The sequence below is a fragment of the Saimiri boliviensis genome, chromosome 7 (genome assembly GCF_048565385.1).
Source record: "Saimiri boliviensis isolate mSaiBol1 chromosome 7, mSaiBol1.pri, whole genome shotgun sequence".
NCBI classification, from domain to species: Eukaryota; Metazoa; Chordata; class Mammalia; order Primates; family Cebidae; genus Saimiri; species Saimiri boliviensis.
The window spans coordinates 71,155,120-71,179,110 of NC_133455.1; the positions used below are offsets into that span (position 1 = coordinate 71,155,120).

Consider the following 23,991-nt stretch of genomic DNA (forward strand, 5'->3'; position numbering starts at 1 on the left):
CACGAGATCAGGAGTTCGAGACCAGCCTGGCCAACATGGTGAAACCTTGTCTCTACTAAACATATTAGCCAGGCGTGGTGGTGCGCACCTGTAATCCCAGCTACTCAGGAGGCTGAGGCATGAGAATCGCTTGAACCCTGGAGGCGGAGGTTGCAGTGAGCAGAGATCGTGTGCCATTGCACTCCAGCCTGGACAACAGAGCAAGACTCCATCTCAAAAAAAAAAGTTAATAAACTTTTTGATCAATATATATGTTTCGTGAGCACATGAGTTATTGCCACACTGACATGTAACCACATACTGGTGTCATCGTTAATTGTTCCATGGGCTTAGTTGCAGGCATGTGCTTGTACTGTCTAAAAACACTGTGCCTAAAAGGGCTATGCCCAACATACCATTGCCAAGTCCTTCAGTTGAGGGTTCTTGTGCTAGTTCATGTGTATAAGTAAGCATCAGTCTTTTTTTTTTTTTTTTTTTTTTTGAAAGAAAGAGGAAGAGAAAGAGGGAGAGAGAACGGGAGTCTTGCTTTATTGTCCAGGCTAGAATGCAGTCTAAAAATGGGTATTAAAAACCTCTTTTATGCCAATAATTGTGCTTAACAGCGGAGACAGGAAGGAATAAGGGAGGAAAATAACCAACAAGCCGCCAACCAATATTTCATTTAAACCTGTGAAATGCTATGCAGTTACTGAGGAGTGATTTACTTCCAATTATGTAGTCACTTTTAGAGTAGGTGTGATGTGGTACTGAGAAGAATGTACGTTATGTGGATTTGGGGTGGAGAGTTCTGTAAATGTTTATTAAGTTTACTTGCTCCAGGTCTGAGTTCAAGTCCTGGATATCCTTGTTAATTTTGTCTTGTTGATCTGTCTAATATTGACAATGTGATGTTTAAGTCTCCCACTATTTTTGTGTGGGAGTCTAAGTCTCTTTATAAGTCATTAAGAACTTGCCTTATGTATCTGGGTGCTCCTGTATTGGGTGCATATGTATTTAGGATTGTTAGCTCTTCTTGTTGCGTTGATCCTTTTACCATTGTGTAATGTCCTTCTTTGTCTCTTTTGATCTTTGTTGCTTTAAAGTCCATTTTATCAGAGGCGAGAATTGCAACTCCTGCTTTTTATTATTATTATTTTTATTTTGCTGTCCATTTGGTTGGTAAAATTTCCTCCATCCCTTTGTTTTGAGTCTTTGTGTATCCTTGCATGTGAGGTGGGTCTGGATGCAGCATACCAATGGGTTTTGGCTTTTTATCCAATTTGCCTGTCTGTGTCTTTTGACTGGAGCATTTAGTTGATTTAAGTTTAGGATTAATATTAATATATATGAGTTTAATACTGCCATTTAATGTTAGCTGGCTGTTTTGCCCATTAGTTGATGTAGATTCTTCATTATGTTGATGCTCTTTACCTTTTGGTATATTTTTGGAATGGCTGATACTGGTTGTTCCTTTCTATGTGTAGTGCTTCTTTCAGAAGCTCTTGTAAAGCAGGCCTGGTGGTGATGAAATCTCTGAGTACTTGCTTGTTCACAAAAGATTTTATTTTTCCTTCACTTATGAAGCTTAGTTTGGCTGGATATGAAATTCTGGGTTGAAAGTTCTTTTTTTTTTTTTTTTTGAGACGGAGTTTCACTCTTGTTACCCAGGCTGGAGTGCAATGGCGCAATCTCGGCTCACCGCAACCTCCGCCTCCTGGGTTCAGGCAATTCTCCTGCCTCAGCCTCCTGAGTAGCTGGGATTACAGGCACGCGCCACCATGCCCAGCTAATTCTTTGTATTTTTAGTAGAGACGGGGTTTCACCATGTTGACCAGGATGGTCTCGATCTCTTGACCTCGTGATCCACCCGCCTCGGCCTCCCAAAGTGCTGGGATTACAGGCTTGAGCCACTGTGCCCGGCGAAAGTTCTTTTAAGGATGTTGAATATTGGTCCCCACTCTCTTCTGGCTTGTAGGGTTTCTGCTAAGAGATCTGCTGTGAGTCTGATAGGCTTCCCTCTTTGGGTAACCTGACCCTTCTCTCTAGCTGCGCTTAGCATTTTCTCCTTCATTTCAACCCTGGCGAATCTGACGATTATGTGCCTTGGGTTGCTCTTCTTGAGGAATATCTTTGTGGTGTTCTCTGTATTACCCAGAGTTGAATATTGTCCTGTCTTGCTAGGTTGGGAAGGTTTTCCTGAATAATATCCTGAAGAATATTTTCCAGCTTGGATTTATTCTCTTCATCACATTCAGGTACACCTATCAAACATAGATTAGGTCTTTTCACATAGTCCCATATTTCTTGGAGACTTTGCTCATTCCTTTTTACCCTTTTCTCTCTGATCTTGTCTTCTTGTTTTATTTCATTGAGTTGGTCTTGACCTCTGATATCCTTTCTTCTGCTTGGTCAATTCGACTGTTACAACTTGTGCATACTTCGTGAAGTTCTGTATTGTGTTTTTCAGCTCCATTAATTCACTGATATTCCTCTCTAAATTGTCTAGTCTCAGCATTTCGTCAAACCTTTTTTCAAGGTTCTTAGTTTCTTTGCATTGGGTTAGAACGTGTTCTTTTAGCTCGCAGAAGTTTCTTATTATCCACCTTCTGAAGCCTGATTCTGTCAGTTCATCACAGTCATTCTCCATCAGGCCTTGTTCCCTTGCTGATGAGGAGCTGTGATCCCCTGAAGGAGGAGAGGCATTCTGATTTTGGATGTTTTCAGCCTTTTTGCACTGATTTCTTCCCATCTTTGTGGATTTATCCACCAGTCTCTTTGTAATTGCTGACTTTCAGATTGGGTCTCTGAGTGGATGTCCAGCTTGTTGGTGATGATGTTATTTCTGTTTTTTTGTTTTCCTTTGGTGGACGCCCCTCCCCCACAGAGCTTGACCTTCCCGGGTTCAGCTGTGCTTGCTGTGAAACTCTCAACTGTCAGCATTTCCAATTGCTGTTTTTTTGTGGGGGTGGGACCAGCCAAGCCCAATCACCTGGCTCCCTGCCTTGAAGTCCCCTTTTTTTCTTTTCCCATTGAACAGTAGATTCTCTCCCAGGTGCCCCAGTCGCCTGCTGAAAAGGCACTGGGATCTATGTAATTTCCCCTGCTGTGACCCTGCCAGCTGAAACAGCGGCACTGAGATTCATGGCGCTTTTCTGCCGGGGGAATCTCCAGGTCTGGCTCCCTGCTTCAGTCACCCTTTCAATCAGCTGAACGGGCGACTGCCTTCCCGGAGCTTCAAATGCCAACCAAAAGGGCACCCAGTCCCGCATACTCCGCAGTGAGAACCGCCTTGCCGGGATACCGGCAAAACAGCTGCTCCAGCCAAGAGAGTCGCGCTGGCAAGCCGTGGGGCTCCTCCGCTGGGAATCTCCTGGTCCATGAGCAACAAAAATTTGTCTGAAAGTCTGGCGTCCACTCACTCCCTCGGCCTTAACTGGGAGCCGCAATCCTGAGCTGCTGCTAAATGGCCATCTTGGATCTCTCTATCTTGGATCTCTCTCCCTGCCCTTTTTTTTTTTTTTTTTTTTTTTTTCTTAATATGAGGTCTTTCTCTATCATCCAGGCTGGAGTACAGTGGTGAAATCTTGGCCCACTGTAGCCTCTTACTCCTGGGTTCAAGCAGTCCTCCTGCCTCAGTCTCTTGAGTAGGCCATGGGCATATACCACCATGCCTGGCTAATTTTTTAAATTTTTTTGTAGAAAGAGATAGATAGAACCTCAATATGTTGCCCAGGCTGGTGTTGAACTCCTGACTTCAAGTGATCTTCCCACCTCAGCCTCCCTAACTGCTAGGATTATAGGCATGAGCCACTGAGCCCAGCCAACGTCAGTATTTTTTTTTTTTGAGACAGAGTTTCACTCTTGTCACCCAGACTGGGGTGCAGTGGCATGATCTCAGCTCATTTCAACCCGCGCCTTCCGGGTTCAAGTGATTCTGCTGCCTCAGACTCCTGAGTAGCTGGGATTACAGGTGTGTGCCACCAAGCCCGGCTAATTTTGTATTCTCAGTAGAGATAGGGGGTTTGCCATGTTGGTCAGGCTGGTTTTGAACTCCTGATCTCAAGTGATCCATCCCCCACTCAGCCTCCCAAAGTGCTGGGATTATAGGCATGAGCCACTGTGTCTGGCCCAGCATCAGTTTTATGTAACAGATTTTTCCTTTAAATTCTCATTTGTAGTTCAGAGAAATTCTCATTTGATTTATAGTTCAGATAAATCAAATGAGACTTTCTCATTAGTTCAAGACCAGCCTGACCAATATGAATATTTAGAACCAAAAAGAATATTTAGAACAAAGGTGTCTTTGTTCTAAATATGCTTTTTTTTTTTTTTTTTTTTTTTTTTCCTGAGACAGAGTCTCACCCCCACACCCAGGCTGGAGTGCAATGTTGCAATCTGGGCTCACTGCAACCTCTGCCTCCCGGGTTCAAGCAATTCTCCTGCCTCAGCCTGCTGAGTAGCTCGGATTACAGGCACATGCCACCACACCTAATTTTTTGTATCTTTAGTAGCGACAGGGTTTCACCATGCTGGCCAGCCTGGTCTCGAACTTCTGACCTCGTGATCCGCCTGCCTCGGCCTCCCACAGTGCTGGGATTACTGGTGTGAGCCACCTCACCCAGCTGTTATAAATATTCTACCCTAAGTAGATATTATCTTTTTCTAGAGAACTTAGCACTATTCTTTTTCCAGCTGAATGTGGTGGCACGTGCCTGTGGTCTCAGCATCTTGGAAGGATAAGGCAGGAGAATCATTCAAGACCTCAGTTCAAGGCTAATAGTGCTGTGATTGTCCCTGTGAATAGCCATTGTACTCCAGCCTGGACAGCATAGTGAGACCCTCGTCTCTAAAAACAAAGCAAAACAAATAAGAACTGTTCTTTTTCCAGAAGGGAAAGAAACAAAGGATGTAAGGTCATAGAAAGGGCTGCTTTATGTGTTTACTTAGCTGTTTGTCCTGGTTTGGGGACTGGGAATATTTGTCAGGGTTTCTGTCCTTAATATCGAGCAATAATAAATAGAAGCAGAGTGATATAACAGAGGGAATGTTGATGTAAGTCTGAGCCTCAGTTTCCAAGTTTTAAAGGGGGTGAGTGTAGAACAAAATTCATTAAATTGTGCCTTGAGGATTTTTTGCACAGTAAAGACATTCTTTTTTTTTTTTTTTTTTTTTGAGACGGAGTTTCGCTCTTGTTACCCAGGCTGGAGTGCAATGGCACGATCTCGGCTCACCGCAACCTCCGCCTCCTGGGTTCAGGCAATTCTCCTGCCTCAGCCTCCTGAGTGGCTGGGATTACAGGCACGTGCCACCATGCCCAGCTAATTTTTTGTATTTTTTAGTAGAGACGGGGTTTCACCATGTTGACCAGGATGGTCTCGATCTCTTGACCTCGTGATCCACCCACCTCGGCCTCCCAAAGTGCTGGGATTACAGGCTTGAGCCACCGCGCCCGGCCCAAAGACATTCTTTATTGTATCTTGAAGAAAGCAGGATTTCATCAAGAGCTTCTGACACAAATCCTCTTCCACCTGAGTCAGTAGGGTAGAGTGGTTGGTTTATCACTCAGGATCCCAAAGGACACAGATGGAATACCCAAACTGAGTAATTTGAGAAAGGTTTGATAAAGGGACTATTTACAAAGGGATTTTAGGGAAGCCAGTGTGAGAGAGCAGAGTACTGTAAGGTCAGTAACTACAAAGCCTACATTAACTCTAAATCTAAAGGTGCAGGAGTTTGAGAGAGTATCGGAATCTGAGAGTAGCTATAGGGAGAGAGCTATGGGTTTCAGTAGAAGCATTCAACCAAATCATGGTGTTCTGGCAGGGGAAGTAACTGGTGAAATAAATACTATTTTTTTTTTTTTTTGAGACAGAGTTTCACTCTTGTTACCCAGGCTGGAGTGCAATGGCGCGATCTCCGCTCACCACAACCTCCGCCTCCTGGGTTCAGGTAATTCTCCTGCCTCAGCCTCCTGAGTAGCTGGGATTACAGGCACGTGCCACAACGCCCAGCTAATTTTTTGTATTTTTAGTAGAGACGGGGTTTCACCATGTTGACCAGGATGGGCTCGATCTCCTGACCTTATGATCCACCTGCCTCAGCCTCCCAAAGTGCTGGGATTACAGGCTTGAGCCACCGTGCCCAACCTGAAATAAATACTCTAATCTCATTTTGCTCCTGCCCTTCAGACTCCTGGTTTATATCTGGTTGTCCAAACCCAACTGGAAACCGCAGGGAAGGGAGTCTGTTGATGCACTCCATGTGGTTGCCTTCCTGGAGCATAAAGCAAGGTGGACAAGAGTGGCAAGTGGATCTGGAAAGGCAAGTAGATTCCTGGGTGACGTGGCTGTATGCTTAACTGAGGAGTCCATAGTTATTTTCGCTCAGGGTTTTAAAATGTCAGTTTTATACTTGAGACCCACTTTTTGAGTACCACCTGATATGACCATAAGTAACTCCCTGGGTGCCATGTGGCTGCTGCATCTTACAGTTACCACCTTAGTATTCAAGGGATGAGGGAAACATAACATTATACTGGTAAGAGCCACAAAAGAGGGCCGGGAGTGGTGGCTCACGCCTGTAATCCCAGCACTTTGGGAGGCCGAGGCAGGCAAATTACAAGGTCAGGAGTTCGAGACTAGCCTGACCAACACGATGAAACCCCATCTGTACTATAAAAATACAAAAATTAGCCAGGCGTGGTGGTGACCACCTGTAATCCCAGCTACTCAGGAGGCTGAGGCTGGAGAATTGCTAGAACCCAGGAGGCGCAGGTTGCGGTGAGCCAAGATCACGCCACTGCACTACAGCCTGGGTTACAGAGTGAGAGTCTATCTCAAAAAAAAAAGAGTCAAGAGAGGTGAGGAGTTGATGGGCAGCTGGAGATGTTGTTTATTTGATCTAAGAGGAAATAGTGAAAGTACTGAGAATCACCTTTTTTTTTTTGAGACGGAGTTTCGCTCGTTACCCAGGCTGGAGTGCAATGGCACGATCTCGGCTCACCGCAGCCTCTGCCTCCTGGGTTCAGGCAATTCTCCTACCTCAGCCTCCTGAGTAGCTGGGATTACAGGCACGCACCACCATGCCCAGCTAATTTTTTGTATTTTTAGTAGAGACGGGGTTTCACCATGTTGACCAGGATGGTCTTGATCTCTTGACCTTGTGATCCACCCGCCCCAAAGTGCTGGGATTACAGGCTTGAGCCACCGCGCCCGGCCTGAATCACCATTTTTTTGAGACAGAGTCTTGCTCTGTGGCCCAGGCTAGAATACAGGCTGGTCTCAAACTGCTGACCTCAAAGATCCACCTGCCTTGGCCTCCCAAAGTGCTGGGATTATAGGCGTGAGCCACCACACCAGGCCTAGAGTCACCTCTTTTTTTTTTTTTTTTGGAGATGGAGTCTTGCTCTGTCCCCCAGGCTGGAGTGCAGTGGTGTGATCTTGATCTCAGCTCACGGCAACGTCTGCCTCCTGGGTTCAAGTGATTCTCCTGACTCAGCCTCCCAAATAGCTGGGATTACAGGTGTGCACCACCATGCCCAGACAATTTTTGTATTTTAAGTAGACATAGAGTTTTACCATGTTGGCCAGGCTGGTCTTGAACTCCTGACCTCAGATGAGCCACCTACTTCAGCCTCCCAAAGTGCTGGGATTACAGGTGTGAGCCACCACATCCGGCCATAGGGTCACCTTTTTTTTTTTTTTTTTTTTTTTTTTTTTTTTTTTTTGAGACGGAGTTTCGCTCTTGTTACCCAGGCTGGAGTGCAATGGCACGATCTCAGCTCACCGCAACCTCCACCTCCTGAGTTCAGGCAATTCTCCTGCCTCAGCCTCCTGAGTAGCTGGGATTATAGGCACGCACCACCATGCCCAGCTAATTTTTTGTATTTTTAGTAGAGACGGGGTTTCACCGTGTTGACCAGGATGGTCTTGATCTCTTGACCTCGTGATCCACCCACCTCAGCCTCCCAAAGTGCTGGGATTATAGGCGTGAGCCACCGCGCCCGGCCTATCCTGAGCCAGGTGTGGTGGCTCATGCCTGTAATCCCAGCACTTTGGGAGGCTGAGGCGGGTGGATCACATGAGGTCAGGAGTTCGAGAGCTGCCTGGCCAATATAGTGAAACCCCGTCTCTACTAAAATACAAAAAATTAGCTGGGCGTGGTGGTGTGTGCCTATAATCCCAGCTAGTAGGAAGGCTGAGGCAGGAGAATCACTTGAACCCAGGAGGTAGAGGTTACAGTGAACCAAGATCACGCCATTGTACTCCAGCCTAGGCAGCAAGAGCAAAACTCCATCTCCAAAAAAATAAAAAATAAAAACGAGCTATGCTGGGCAGTTATGTGGTATGTATCCTCTGCCTCAGGCTCTGTGTGTTTAAAGATTCCTTTCTTGTTTTACTGTGTTGTTTTTAGGAAGAGGAATAGCAGGAAATATTTGTTTCTTTCTCTTATGTGATTTGAGCTTCAATAAAATATATTTATCTTGTGACTGACTTTTCTACCTGGAAATGAAGTAGAGTGATGTCGCCTAGGCTGAATTCTGTGCTAGTTCATGGTAACCTGTGGTAACCTAATGTCTCAAGATAGTTTCAGTGGTTGGAATGTCTTCTTCTGTCTACCCATCCTCATCACGTTTTTGTTGTTGCTGTTGAGACGGAGCCTTGCTCTGTTGCCCAGGCTAGGAACCACGGCTTACTGCAGCCTCAACTTCCCAGGCTCAATGATCTTCCCACCTGAGCCTCCTGAGTAGCTGGGACTGCTGGCACTTACCACCATGCCAGGCTAATTTTTAAATTTTTTTGGTAGAGATAGGGTTTTGCCATGTTGCCCAAGATGGTATTGAACTCCTGGGCTCAAGCAATCCACCTGCCTCAGACTACCAAAGTGTTGGGATTATAGGCGTGAGGCACCACACCTGGCCCTCATCACTTCTTCTTCTTTTTTTTTTTTTTTTTTTTTGAGACGGAGTCTTGCTCTGTCACTCAGGCTAGAGTGCAGTGGCATGGTCGTGGCTCACTGGAACCTCCGCCCCGGAACCTCTGCCTCCCGGGTTCAAGCGATTTTTCTGCCTCAGCCTCCTGAGTAGCTGGGATTACAGGTGCCTACCACCAGGCCTGGCTAATTTTTGTATTTTTTGGTAGAGACAGGGTTTCACCATCTTGGCCAGGCTGGTCTCGTGATCCACCCACCTTGGCCTCCCAACCTCATCACATTTTTAAAAACCATATATTAATTTCAATAGTTTTTAGAGTACAGGTGGTTTTTGGTTACCTGGATAATTTCTTTTGTGATGATCTCTGAGATTTTAGTGCACCTGTCACCTGAGCAGTTTACACTATACCCAATATATAGTATTTTCTCCCTCACACCCTTCCCAGCCTTCCCCTGCAGCCCCCAAAATCCATTATATCACTCTTGTGCCTTTGCATCCTCATAACTTAGCTCTCATTTATAGGTAAGAACATATAATTTGTGGTTTTCCATTCCTGAGTTACTTCATTTAGAATAATGGCCTGCAGCTCCATCCAAGTTGCTGCAAAAGACATTCTTTTGTTCCTTTTTATGGCTGAGTAGTATTCCATGGTGTATATATACCATGTTTTTATCCACTTGTTGGTCAATGGGCGCTTAGGTTGGTTCCATATCCTTGCGATTGCAAATTGTGCTGCTATAAACATGCACCTCATCATATTTTTATAACAACTCTATTAAGATATAATTCACACATCATAAAATTTAAAGTTCGCACATCATACACTTAAAATATACAATTCATTGGCTGTTAGTATATGCAGTTTTGCATCCACTACCATAATCAATTTTAGAACATTTCATTATCCACAAAAGGAAATCCCGCCTACTTACCTATTACCACTTAATTCTCCCATTACTCCTTTCCCATTGCCCTACGTAGTCAGTAACTTACTTTCTGTCTCTATAGATTGGCCTATTCTGGACATTTTATATAGATGGAATCATTCAGCATGTGGTCCTTTGTTACTGGCTTCTGTCTCTTTGCATAATGTTTCAGATTTAATTCATATTCAGTATTTCCTTCCCTTTTATAGCTGAATAAGTATTCCATCATATGAATGTATCACATTTTATTTATCCATTTAACAGTTGATAAACATTTGTCTTGTTTCCACTTTGGGCTATTATGAATAGTGCTGCTGTGAAATTTGTGTACAGGTTTTGCGTAAGCATATGCTTTTCTTTTCTTCTCTCTCTCTTTTTTTTTTTTTTTTTTTGAGACAGGGTCTTACTCTGTTGCACAGGCTGGAGTGCAGTGGCATAATCTCGACTCACTGCAATCTCTGCCTCCTGGATTGAGGTGATTCTTGTACCTCAACCTCCTGAATAGCTGGGATGGAAATAGATGTTTGGTGCTACAAAGAAAATTAGCACTGAGACAAAGGATCTTTCAGCAATGCAATCTTTATTTCACGGACTGCAGGAAGGGTATCCTCGCTAGCCATTGTGCCATGAGAATACAGTGAACAAAGGAAAACAGACAAATTTATTCCTTATGCATTTGGGGTCATCCTTTTCCTTCTGTGTCTGATGTCTGTTGGTTGGAGCCAGACCTCACATCTAAGCTAAAACCCAACTGGCTAACAACTTAAAACTTTCCTAAACAGGTAAAAGCAATGGAGAGCTGGGACATGCCTGTGAGCATATTTTGATTAAAGTACAAGGACATAGAATGTACTACGTGCCTGTAAGCATGGCATGTTCAACAGCTACATAGGATAGGGCTTAACAAAGTTATTAGCATACTTAGTCTTTTTTTTTTTTTTTTTTTTTTTTTGAGACGGAGTTTCGCTCTTGTTACCCAGGCTGGAGTGCAATGGCGCAATCTCGGCTCACTGCAACCTCCGCCTCCTGGGTTCAGGCAATTATCCTGCCTCAGCCTCCTGAGTAACTGGGATTACAGGCACGCACCACCATGCCCAGCTAATTTTTTGTATTTTTAGTAGAGATGGGGTTTCACCATGTTGACCAGGATGGTCTCGATCTCTCGACCTCGTGATCCACCCGCCTCAGCCTCCCAAAGTGCTGGGATTACAGGCTTGAGCCAACGCGCCCGGCCAGCATACTTAGTCTTTAACAGGAAACTTTAAAAAGGAACTTTTCTACTTCCCACACAGGCATGCACCACAACACTTGGCTAATTTTTGTATTTTTAGTAAAGACAGAATTTCACCATGTTGGCCAGACTGGTCTTAAACTCCTGGCCTCAAATGATCCAACTGCTTCAGCCTCCCAAAGTGCTGGGATTACAGGCGTGAGCCACCGCACCTGGCCCTGTGTGGGCATGTTTTCAATTCTCTAGCAGTGGAGTTGCTAGGTCATATGGTAACTCTATGCTCTAACCGTTTGAGGAACCACCCAACTGTCCTCCAAAGCAGCTGCATCGTTTTGCAATGCCGTAAGTGGTAGATGAGGGTTCCAATTTCTTCACACCCTTACCAGAACTGGTTATCTTTTTTATTATAGCCATCCTAGTAAGTGTAAAGTGATAGCTGGTTGTGATTTTGATTTGCATTTCCTTGATGGCTTTCCATTAAAAGTTTATTGTTCTGGGCCAGGTGAGGTGGCTCACGCCTGTAATCCCAGCAGTTTGGGAGGCCGAGGTGGACAGATCACTTGAGGGCAAGAGTTCGAAACCAGCCTGGCCAACATGGTGAAACCCTGTCTCTACTAAAAATATTGTAAAAATTAGCTGGGCATGGTGGTGTGCTACTCAGGAGGCTGAGGCAGGAGAATCGCTTGAACCCAGGAGGCAGAAGTTACAGTGAACTGAGATTGTGACACTGTACTAAAGCCTGGGCAATGAGAGCGAAACTCCATCTAAAAGAAAAAGGTTGTTATTCATGCCTATAATTCCAGCACTTTGGGAGGCCAAAGTAGGAGGATTGCTTGAGTCCAGGAGTTTGAGACCATTCTGGGCAACATAAGGAGTCCCTGTCTCTATTTAAAAAAAAAAAAATTATTGTTCTGCTTATCCTTTCAAGGCCCAAGTGTCTTTTTTAAGAGCCTCATCCTCAGGAATTAACTGTGTCTTCTTTCATATTCTTAGACCATTAGTGCAAATTTTTTTTTTTTTTTTTTTTTTTTTTTTTTTTTTTGAGACAGAGTTTCGCTTTTGTTACCCAGGCTGGAGTGCAATGGCGCGATCTCGGCTCACCGCAACCTCCGCCTCCTGGGTTCAGGCAATTCTCCTGCCTCAGCTTCCTGAGTAGCTGGGATTACAGGCACGCGCCACCACGCCCAGCTAATTTTTTGTATTTTCAGTAGAGACGGGGTTTCACCATGTTGACCAGGATGGTCTCGATCTCTCGACCTCGTGATCCACCCGCCTCGGCCTCCCAAAGTGCTGGGATTACAGGCTTGAGCCACCGCGCCCGGCAGTGCAAATTTTGTCTTGTTTTGTTTTGAGACAGACTTTTGCTCTTGTCGCCCAGGCTGGAGTGCAATGCCACAATCTTGGCTCACTGCAACCTCTGCCTCCCAGGTTCAAGCAATTCTCCTGCCTCAGCCTCCTGAATAGCTGGGATTACAGGTGCCCACTACCACATCCAGCTAATTTTTTTGTATTTTTAGTAGAGATGGGGTTTCACCATATTGGCCAGGCTGGTCTTGAACTCCTGACCTCAGGCGATCCACCCACCTTAGCCTCCCAAAGTGCTGGGATTACAGGCATGAGCCAGAGCCAAGCACATTCTGCTACTTTTCTAGATTATAAGCTCTAGTTTGTGAATTGTTAATGACTCCTTGTGGGTGTACATTTAAATTTATTATGTACTTCCCTGTGGAGCATGTTAATACATAAATATATTATTAAATATTTCACTCATACAGCACTCATCTATGAGTCCCCACAGCATCAAACAGTGTTTGTACATAGCTGGTATTCAAATATTTGCTTGGCTGGACATGGTGGCTCACCCCTGTAATCCCAGAACTTTGGGAGGTTGCCAAGGTGGGCAGATCACATGAGGTCAATAGTTCGAGACCAGCCTGGCCAACATAGTGAAACCCCATCTCTACTAAAAATACAAAAATTATCCAGGCATGGTAGCACATGCCCGTAATCCAAGGTACTTGGGAGGCTGAGGCAGGAGGATCACTTTAACCTGCGAGATAGAAGTTGCAGTGAGCTGAGATTATGCCACTGCACTCCAGCCTGGGCAATAAAGCGAAACTCTGTCTCAAAAAACAAACAAATATTTGCTGAATGAAATAGTGCAAAGGATCTCATGGCTAATTATTACAGGGTCTGTTACTTCTTAGAGAAAGTGGATTTCTCTTACTAGTTGATACAACAATGACTTGGAACCCAGGAAATCGTGTATTTTAGGCAAAGCGTTCAGATATGTTATATGTCCTGGAGACCACTGGCTCCAGGATCATGTTTTGGGGATCATCCACATTCTGGTTGCATTAGGAATTTTGATGTTAAGCCACTGGATTGTGTATCTGTGAGACTTTTTAGGGATGTATTAACATGACACACAATTAACAAACCCTGTGTTTATTTCACTCCTTTTAACAAATATCCATGCCTATTATGTTCCAGGAACTTAGCCATATATCAGATGTGGGATCGGGTTTTCTTCTGCTCTATGCATTCATAGTTAAGGGCCCAGGGTGAGGATCACTTTAATGGCAAATTAATAGATACAGGATTCATGAATTTTATTAAACTAGGCTAAATGAACACTTGATTAGAGAGCTTAATTTTGAGAAATACAGCTTTTTAATTTGTTTTGTTTTCTGAGACAAAGTCTCACTCTGTCGCCCAGGCTGGAATGCAGAGGTATGATCTTGGCTCATTGCACCCTCCACCTCTCAGGTTCATGTGATTCTCCTGCCTCAGCCTCCTGAGTAGCCGGGATCACAGTTGTATGCTACCATGTCTGGCTAATTTTTGTATTTTTAGTAGAGACAGGGTTTCACCATGTTGCTGGTCTTGAACTCCTGGTCTCAAGCGATCCACCTGCCTCTGTCTCCCAAAGTGCTCAGATTACACGTTTGATCCACTGGGCCTGGCCAGAAATACAGCTTCTTTAAAGACAGTGTTTAAACTTATACTAGATTCTGATTACAAGTAGCTCATCTGATTGGATCATTCTCTTAAAAGATCTGATGAAACCCTAGTGATTGGGAAGTAGGCACTGTGCCACCCTATCATTATGATCTCTTGAAAGAAAGCAAATGGAAGGACACTCTCTTTTCTCTTGCAGACAAGAAACATGAAGTTTCTGCTACGGGAACAGGGGAACTCTTTTTCTGGGTGAGAGATGAAGGAGTTATATATTTTTATGTCCATATCCTATCAGCCTTTTCCCCAAATTAATGAATATTCTGGGAAAGGGAAGGATAGGATTGTGTTGTCACTCCTACTAGTTTGAAATAGTTCTCAAGGGCCATCAATCCTATGCCAGGCCCTATGCTAGAAAATGAAAAGCCAGATTTTTTCCTTAATCCTCCTGTACTATGGTGGATTTCATCAACTGCAGCAGATTCTAAATCTTAAATCTCATTTACTATTTATTGACATGTCCTAAATGTCATTTTCATGTGATAATCAGTATTAGGGTTATTAGAGGAGCTGAATTGACTGAATTGTCAGTTCTCCAAGTTTCTCTTAAGAAAAGGATAGACGGCCAGGTGCGGTGGCTCACACCTGTAATCTCAGCACTTTGGGAGGCCAAGGCAGGGGAATCACAATGTAAGGAGTTTGAGACCAGCCTGCCAGCTGGGCACAGTGGCTCAAGCCTGTAATCCCAGCACTTTGGGAGGCCGAGGCGGGTGGATCACGAGGTCAAGAGATCGAGACCATCCTGGTCAACATGGTGAAACCCCGTCTCTACTAAAAATACAAAAATTAGCCGGGCGCGGTGGCTCAAGCCTGTAATCCCAGCACTTTGGGAGGCCGAGGCGGGTGGATCACGAGGTCGAGAGATCGAGACCATCCTGGTCAACAAGGTGAAACCCCGTCTCTACTAAAAATACAAAAAGTTAGCTGGGCATGGTGGTGCGTGCCTGTAATCCCAGCTACTTAGGAGGCTGAGGCAGGAGAATTGCCTGAGCCCAGGAGGCGGAGGTTGCGGTGAGCCGAGATCGCGCCATTGCACTCCAGCCTGGGTAACAAGAGCGAAACTCCGTCTCAAAAAAAAAAAAAAAAAAAAATACAAAAATTAGCTGGGCATGGTGGTGCGTGCCTGTAATCCCAGCTACTCAGGAGGCTGAGGCAGGAGAATTGCCTGAACCCAGGAGGCAGAGGTTGCAGTGAGCTGAGATCACGCCATTGCACTCCAGCCTGGGTAACAAGAGTGAAACTCCGTCTCAAAAAAAAAAAGAAAGAAAAGAGACCAGCCTGCAAATAGTGAAACCCCGTCTCTACGAAAAAAAATACAGTAACTAGTCAGGCATCGTAGTGTGCACCTGTAGTTCCAGCTACTCAGGAGGCTGAGGCAGGAGAATCACTGGAACCCCGGCAGGTGGAGGTTGCAGTGAGCCCAGATCACACCACTGCACTCCAGCCTGGGCAACAGAGCAAGACTCCGTCTTTTCAAAAAAAAGAAAAAAAAAGGTAGAATAGGCCAGGCAGAGTGGCTCCCATGCCTTTGGGAGGCTGAGATGGGCAGATTGCTTGAGCTCAGGAGTTCAAGACCAGCCTGATCAACATGGTGAAACCCTGTCTCTACAAAAAATAGAAAAATTAGCCTGGCATGACTGCATGTGCCTGTAGCCCAAGCTACTCAGGAGGCTGAGGTGGGAGGATCACTTGAACCCAGGAGGCTGAGGCTAGAATGAGCTGTGATTGTGCCACTACATCACAGATGTAGAACCCACTGTTTTTTTTGTTTAAAGCTAGAACCCACCCAGCCTGGGTGACGGAGTGAGACCCTTTCTCAAAAAAAAAAAAAAAAAAAAAAAAAAAGGGCCAGGCATGGTGGCTTATGACTATAATTCCAGCACTTTGGAAGGCTGAGGTGGGTAGATCACCTGATATAGGGAGTTTGAGAGCAGTCTGGCCAACATAGTGAAACCCTATCTCTACTGAAAATACAAAAATTAGCAGGGCGTGGTGCGGGTGCCTGTAATCCCGGCTACTCGGGAGGCTAAGGTAGGAGAATCACTTGAACTCAGGAGGCAGAGGTTGCAGTGAGCCAAAATCAGGCCGCTGCACTCCAGCCTGGGTGACAGTGCAAGACTCCATATTAAAAAAAAAAAGGAAAGGAAGGGGTAGGTTGAGGCAGGAGGATCACTTGAGACCAGGAATTCAAGACCAGCCTGAGCAACATAGCAAAAAATTTAGAAATTAACCAGGTATGGTGGCATGTACCTGTAGTTCTAGCTACTTGGGGGGCTGAAGCAGGAAGATCACTTGAGCCCAGGAGTTTGAGGCTGCATTGAGCTATGACCGTACCACTGTACTCCAGCCTGAGTGACAGAGCAAGACACTGCCTCAAAAAAAAAAAAAAAAAAAAAAAAAAAAAAAAAAAAAGATAAAAAGATAAAGAAAGGGATAGATTTCTGCTATACTATCCATCAATTTGCTTCACCCTATGGCATGCAGTTTTATTTGGCTCCTAGAAGAAAAGGAAGCCTTGCAGGTTTTTACTCATAACTTTGGTTTATGCTCATGAGGTGGAATGACAGAAGACATTTTAATTTGTGGCTACTTAGAAAAGGACTCAATTGTACTCTGCCCCTCGTGATTTCAAGATTTAAGCAGAGCCATCACATTTGGCCTAAAATCTTAAATGTCTGGGATGGTATTAGATTTGCTTTTAGAAGTAAGGGATGGTAGCATATCATCATGTACAAAAATTTATATCATATGTAAAGTTATCCAGTAAGAATATTGTAGGTATGAGTCTTCTTATGAAGTACACTGGAAGTGAATGGGAAACATTAATGGGTTTATATAGAGAGAAATGACATAATCACATATACTTGAGAAGGCTAATGCTAGCTGCATTATTGAGGGTGGTTTGGAGTTGTAGGAGAACAGAGGCAGTGAAACAAGTTAAGAGATATTAGAAATAAGGGAGTTCAGGAAAAGGTGCAGAAATTAGTTTTAGACTTGCAGAATTTGAGATTATCTGCTTGATGGATATAGGTTGAATGCTTTCAGAATAAACATGGGTTAATTCATTCACTTAGTAAACATTTGAGTACTTGAGGCCAAGCATGGTGGCTCATGCCTGTAATCCCAGCATTTTGGGAGGCTGAAGTGGGTGGATGGCCTGAGGTCAGGAGCTTAAGATCAGCCTAGCCAACATGGCAAAACTCCATCTCTACTAAAAACACAAAAATTAGCCAGCTGTGGTGGTGTGCACCTGTAGTCCCAAGTACTTGGGAGGCTGAGGCAGGAGAACCACTTGAACCCAGGAGGCCAAGGTTGCAGTGAGCTGAGATCAGGCGACTGCACCCCAGCCTGGGTAACAGAGTGAGACTGTATCTTGGGAGAAAAAAAAATTGGGTACTTAAAAAACCACACACACATACAACTAGTCAGGTATGGTGGTGGTACATGTCTATAGTTCTAGCTATTTGAGAGGATCCTCTGAGCCCCGGCGTTCAAGCCTGGGCAGCATGGTAAGGCCCTGTCTCTTAAAATAAAAAAATTTTTAAAATGTTAAAAGACTATGCAGGGAAAGCACAAAAAGCCTGGTAATGATGATGCGTCTTGAAGTTTGATTTTTTAACTAAAAGCTAATATATTGCCTTAGAAATGTAGGCATATATAGGAGATATTAATGTTTTTAGAAAGTTCTAGTATTTCACTGATTTTGTGTGTGTGTGAAATGCAGGAATCTGAGTTTTATTCCCTGGCAGTGGGAAGTAGACTGAAGGCTGGGGCTTTTTTGACTTTGGATCTGCCAGTGAAACCTAGACAGGTACCTACTTGGTTACCAAGACAGAAAAGGACTTTGATCATTTAAATTCAAAGCAGAATGCTAGAGAATAGCAGATTTAAGGTTAGTTGGATGACTGGAATAGTATATAAAGATATATGAAGACGCCCATTTCTATTCCCCAGAAGTGTCACTCCCTTCTCAGAGTGAGCAGCCACACGTAAAAGCAAAGAAAAGCAAAACAGGTAGGATAACTGAGATAGTAGATATAAAATAATACTTAGCACAGGCCCGCAGGCCAGGTGCCATGGCTGACATCTGTAATCCCAACACTTTGGGAGGCGGAGACAGGAGTATCCCTCGAGTCCAGGAGTTCGAGACCAGCCCTGACAACAAAGCGAGACTCCGTCTCTACAAAATTAAAGAATTTAGTGGCGTGGGGTGCAGTGGCTCACACCTGTAATCTCAGCACTTTGGAGGCCAAGGTGGGCGGATCACCTGAGGTCGGCAGTTCAAGACCAGCCTGACCAACATGGAGAAACCCTGTTTCTACTAAAAATAAAAAAATTAGCTGGGCTTGGTGGTGCATGCCTATAATCCCAGCTACTCGGGAGACTGAGGCAGAAGAATTGCCTGAACCCAGGAGGCGGAGGTTGTGGTGAGCCAAGATCACGCCATTGCACTCTAGCCTGGCAACAAGAGCGAAACTGCGTCTCAAAAAAAAAAAAAAAAAAAAAAAAATCTAGTGGCAAGCACCTGTAGTCCCAGCTACTTGGGAGACTGAGTGGGAGGATTGCTTGAGCATGGGAGGTCAAGGCTGCAGTGAGTCATGATCATGCCACTGTACCAAGTCTAATTTTTGTTTTTTGTTTTTTGTTTTTGTTTTTTTTTTTTTTTTTTTTTTTTTTTTTTGAGACGGAGTTTCGCTCTTGTTACCCAGGCTGGAGTGCAATGGCGCGATCTCGGCTCACCGCAACCTCCGCCTCCTGGGTTCAGGCAATTCTCCTGCCTCAGCCTCCCGAGTAGCTGGGATTACAGGCACGTGCCACCATGCCCAGCTAATTTTTTGTATTTTTAGTAGAGACGGGGTTTCACTATGTTGACCGGGATGGTCTCGATCTCTCGACCTTGTGATTCACCCGCCTCGGCCTCCCAAAGTGCTGGGATTACAGGCTTGAGCCACCGCGCCCGGCTTGTTTTTGTTTTTTTGAGACGAAGTTTTGCTCTTGTTGCCCAGGCTGGAGTGCAATGGTTGCAGTCTCGGCTCACCACAACCTCTGCCTCCTGGGATCAAGTGATTGTCCTGCCTCAGCCTCCCAAGTAGCTGGGATTATAGGCATGTGCCACCAGCCCAGCTAATTTTGCATTTTTAGTAGAGACAGGGTTTCTCCATGTTGGTCAGGCTGGTCTCAAACTCCCAACCTCGGGTGATCTGCCTGCCTTGGCCTCCCAAGGTGCTGGGATTACAGATGTGAGCCACTGTGCCCTGCGTATTTCTTTTAGTAGACGCAAAGTTTCACCATGTTGCCCAGGCTGGTCTCAAACTCCTGGGCTCGAATGTTCCACCCACCTCAGCCACCCAAAGTGCTTGGATTACAAGTTTGAGGCACTGCATCTGACCAAGTCTTTTTAAGAATCAAATCTTTTTTTCATAAAATAATTATTTTTTGAGACAGAGTCTTGCTCTGTTACCCAGGCTAGAGTCCAGTGACACAATCTCAGCTCACTGCAACCTCCACCTCCTGAGTTGAAATGATTCTCCTGTCCCAGCCTCCCAAGTAGCTGGAATTGTAGGTGCATGCCACCACGCTCAGCTAATTTTTGTATTTTTAGTTAGAGACAGGGTTTCACCATGTTGGCCAGGCTGGTCTCGAACTCCTGACCTCAAGTGATCCGCCCGCCTCGACCTTCCAGACCTTCCAAAATTCCGGGATTACAGGCGTGAGCCACCACACCCAGCTGAATTCTTTTAAAATTAGAATGAAGGGCAAATTTCTTCCTTTGCAGATGTAGGTAATTCACCCATATTGAGCTGTCATCTTCTGCAGAGGCTTGACGTTTCCTCTCTCAGCTGTCAAGGATTGAGGAGAACTTGAGATGCCTTTGTGGAAAGCACATTTAAAGATTTAGAGCTTTCTCTTCACAATAGCAAAGACATGAAATTAGCCCAAATGCCCACCAGTGATAGACTGGATAAAGAAAATCTGGTACATACATACCATGGAATACTATGTGGCCATAAAAGGGAACCAGATTATGTCCTTTGGAGGAACATGGATGGAGCTGGAAGCCATTATCCTCAGCTGACTAACACAGAAACAGAAAACCAAACATCGAATGTTCTTGTTTACATATTGGGAGCTCAACAATAAGAACACATAGACATTGGGAGAGGAACAACACACGTTAGGGCCTGTTGTGGGGCCAGGTTGGGGGAGAGCATCAAGGTAATAGCTAATGTATGTGGGGCTTAATACCTATGTTATGGGTTAATAGGTACAGCAAACCATCATGGCACCTGTTTTTCTATATAACCACGTGTATCCCGGAACTTAAAATGTTTTAAATAGCCGGGCGCGGTGGCTCAAGCCTGTAATCCCAGCACTTTGGGAGGCCGAGGCGGGCGGATCACGAGGTCGAGAGATCGAGACCAACCTGGTCAACATGGTGAAACCCCGTCTCTACTAAAGATACAAAAAATCAGCTGGGCATGGTGGCGCGTGCCTGTAATCCCAGTTACTCAGGAAGCTGAGGCAGGTGAATTGCTTGAACCCGGGAGGCGGAGGTTGCGGTGAGCCGAGATCGCGCCATTGCACTCCAGCCTGGGTAACAAGAGCGAAACTCTGTCTCAAAAAAAAAAAAAAAAAAAAAAAAAAAAAAATGTTTTAAATAAATTAAATGATAATATTAGCATTGGTAATAATGGTACTAAACAGCTTAGTTTTTTCACTTAATAGTATTTTTTAGTATCCTTCCAGGAAAAGATACATAGATGCACCATATTATTAGTATTCTTTTGAGACGGTGTTTTGCTCTTGTTGCCCAGGCTGGAGTGCAATGGTGCAGTCTTGGCTCACTGCAACCTCCACCTCTGGGTTCAAGTGATTCTCCTGCCTCAGCCTCCCCAGTAGCTGGGATTACAGGCATGTGCTACCATGTCTGGCTAATTTTGTATTTTTAGTAGAGATAGGGTTTTTCCATGTTGGTCAGGCTGGTCTTGAACTCCCGACTTCAGGTGACCCGTTCACCTCGGCCTCCCAAAGTTCTGGGATTACAGGTGTGAGCCATAACACCTGGCCAGATGTGCCATATTATTTTTAACGGCTTACATGGTATTCCTTTTATGTATGCACTATGATTTATGTAACTAGTTTTCTCACTGATGAGCATATACCTTTTCAATCTTTTATAAATGAATGATGCAACAAATATCCTTGTACATATATATTTGTGCACATATGTAAGCATCCCTACAAGTGGAATTTCTGAGTAAAAGAATATAAACACTTAGCCAGGCGCGGTGGCTCAAGCCTGTAATCCCAGCACTTTGGGAGGCCGAGACGGGTGGATCACGAGGTCGAGAGATCGAGACCATCCTGGTCAACATGGTGAAACCCCGTCTCTACTAAAAATACAAAAAATTAGCTGGACATGGTGGTGCGTGCCTGTAATCCCAGCTGCTTAGGAGGCTGAGGCAGGAGAATTGCCTGAACCCAGGAGACGGAGGTTGCGGTGAGCCGAGATCGCGCCATTGCACTCCAGCCTGGGTAACAAGAGCGAAACTCCGTCTCAAAAAAAAAAAAAAAAAAAGTAAGAATATAAACACTTAAAAAAAGATTTAGGGGGGCCGGGCGCGGTGGCTCAAGCCTGTAATCCCAGCACTTTGGGAGGCTGAGGCGGGTGGATCACAAGGTCAAGAGATCGAGACCATCTTGGTCAACAAGGTGAAACCCCATCTCTACTAAAAATACAAAAAATTAGCTGGGCATGGTGGAGCGTGCCTGTAATCCCAGCTACTCAGGAGGCTGAGACAGGAGAATTGCCTGAACCCAGGAGGCGGAGGTTGCGGTGAGCCGAGATCGTGCCATTGCACTCCAGCCTGGGTAACAAGAGCGAAACTCCATCTCAAAAAAAAAAAAAGATTTAGGGATTTCAGGCAGGCAGCCAAGTACATGGATACCTACTCAGTGAGCTGGCCCTGAACATCTTGAGGACTACCTCTCTCTGACTCACTCAGAAAGTTACTTTTGTCCAGATTATATAGAAAATCCTTCTGTTTTGTTCTTCTTTAATTGTCTAGGACTGAGACTGAGATCTTCAAGATATAATATTAAGAAGACCTTGGCCAGGTATGGTGGCTCACACCTGTAATCCAAGCACTTTGGGAGGCTGAAGTGGGAGGATTATTTGAGGCCAGAAGTTTGAGATCAGCCTGGGCAGTATAGCAAGACTCCACCTCTACAAATTTTTGGTTTTTTTTTTTTTTTTTTTTTTTTTTTGAGACCAGGTCTCACTCATGTCACCCAAGCTGGAATGCAGTGACACCATCTCAGCTCACTGCAACCTCCACCTCCTGGGCTCTAGTGATCCTCCCACCTCAGTCTCCAGAGTACTTGGGACTAGAGGTATGTGCCACCAGGCCCAGTTAATTTTTGTATTTTTTGTAGAGATGGGGTCTTGCTATGTTGCCCAGGCTGGTCTCAAACTCTTGAGTTTAAGCAGTTCTCTCACCTCAGCCTCCCAAAGTGCTGGGATTACAGGTGTGAGCCACTGTGCCTGAACCAGTATATTATTATTATTGCAGAGCTAGTAATCAGAAATTTTGAAGTGATTCTTTTTTAAAATTTATTTAACTTTTAAGTTTATGGGTACATGTGCAGGACTGTTAAGTAGGGAATCTTGTCTCATGGGGGTTTGTTTTGCAAATTATTTTGTCACCCAGGTATTAAACCTAGTAACCCACTAGTTATTTTTCTTGTTTTCCCTCTCCTGTCACCCTCCACCCTCGGACAGACCCCACTGTGTATTGTTCCCCTTAATGTAACTATGTGTTCTCATCATTTAGTGCCCATTTACAAGTGAGAACATGTGATATCTGGTTTTCTGTTCTTTTTTTTTTTTTTTTTTGAGACGGAGTTTCGCTCTCTACCCAGGCTGGAGTGCAATGGCGCGATCTCGGCTCACCACAACCTCCGCCTCCTGGGCTCAGGCAATCCTCCTGCCTCAGCCTCCTAAGTAGCTGGGATTACAGGCACGCACCACCACGCCCAGCTAGTTTTTTGTATTTTTTTTTTTTTTTGAGACGGAGTTTCGCTCTCGTTACCCAGGCTGGAGTGCAATGGCGCGATCTCGGCTCACCGCAACCTCCGCCTCCTGGGTTCAGGCAATTCTCCTGCCTCAGCCTCCCTAGTAGCTGGGACTACAGGCGTGCGCCACCATGCCCAGCTAATTTTTGTATTTTTAGTAGAGACGGGGTTTCACCATGTTGACCAGGATGGTCTCGATCTCTTGGCCTCGTGATCCACCCGCCTCGGCCTCCCAAAGTGCTGGGATTACAGGCTTGAGCCACCGCGCCTGGCCAGGTTTTCTGTTCTTATGTTAGTTTGCTAAGGATAATGGCCTCCAGCTCAAACCATGTTCCTGCAAATGATGGGATCTTGTTCATTTTTATGATTGCATAGTATTCCATGTGTATATGTACGTTTTCTTTATCCAATCTACCATTGATGGGCATTTAGGTTGATTTCATGTCTTTGCTATTGTGAATAGTGCTGCAGCAAACATACACGTGCATGTGTCTTTATGATAGAATGATTTCAATTCCTTTGGGTATATATCCAGCAATGGGATTGCTGATTTAAATGATATTTCTGTTTTTAGGTCTTTGAGGAATCACTACATTGTCTCCCACCAACAGTGTATAAGTGTTCCCTTTTCTCCATAGCCTCATAACCTCACCAGCATCTGTTATTTTTTTACTTTTTAATACTAGGCATTCTGACTGGTATGAGATGGTATCTCATTGGGGTTTTGAGTTGCATTTCTCTAATGATCAGTGATGTTGAGCTTTTTTTCATATGATTGTTAGCCACATGTATTTTTTCTTTTGGAAAGTATCTTTTTATGTCTTTTGCCA

The 23,991-nt window shown here is 44.7% G+C and overlaps 1 protein-coding gene across 10 annotated transcripts in view; it reads left to right on the plus strand.

Annotated features, from left to right (window-relative positions):
• The window catches only part of RBMS2 (RNA binding motif single stranded interacting protein 2), a 103,964-nt gene that overhangs the window by 25,261 nt on the left and 54,712 nt on the right, over positions 1–23,991 (plus strand). For 2 of the 10 annotated variants that reach the window (XM_074402757.1, XM_039471583.2), the window contains one exon: positions 22,156–22,204. The exons of 7 other annotated variants lie outside the window; for them this stretch is intronic. The gene's annotated coding sequence lies outside the window, so the exon portion shown is untranslated. Of the gene's footprint in view, positions 1–6,167; positions 6,301–22,155; positions 22,205–23,991 lie in introns of all 10 variants that reach the window. One more of the 10 variants, XM_074402758.1, reaches the window with a different exon arrangement.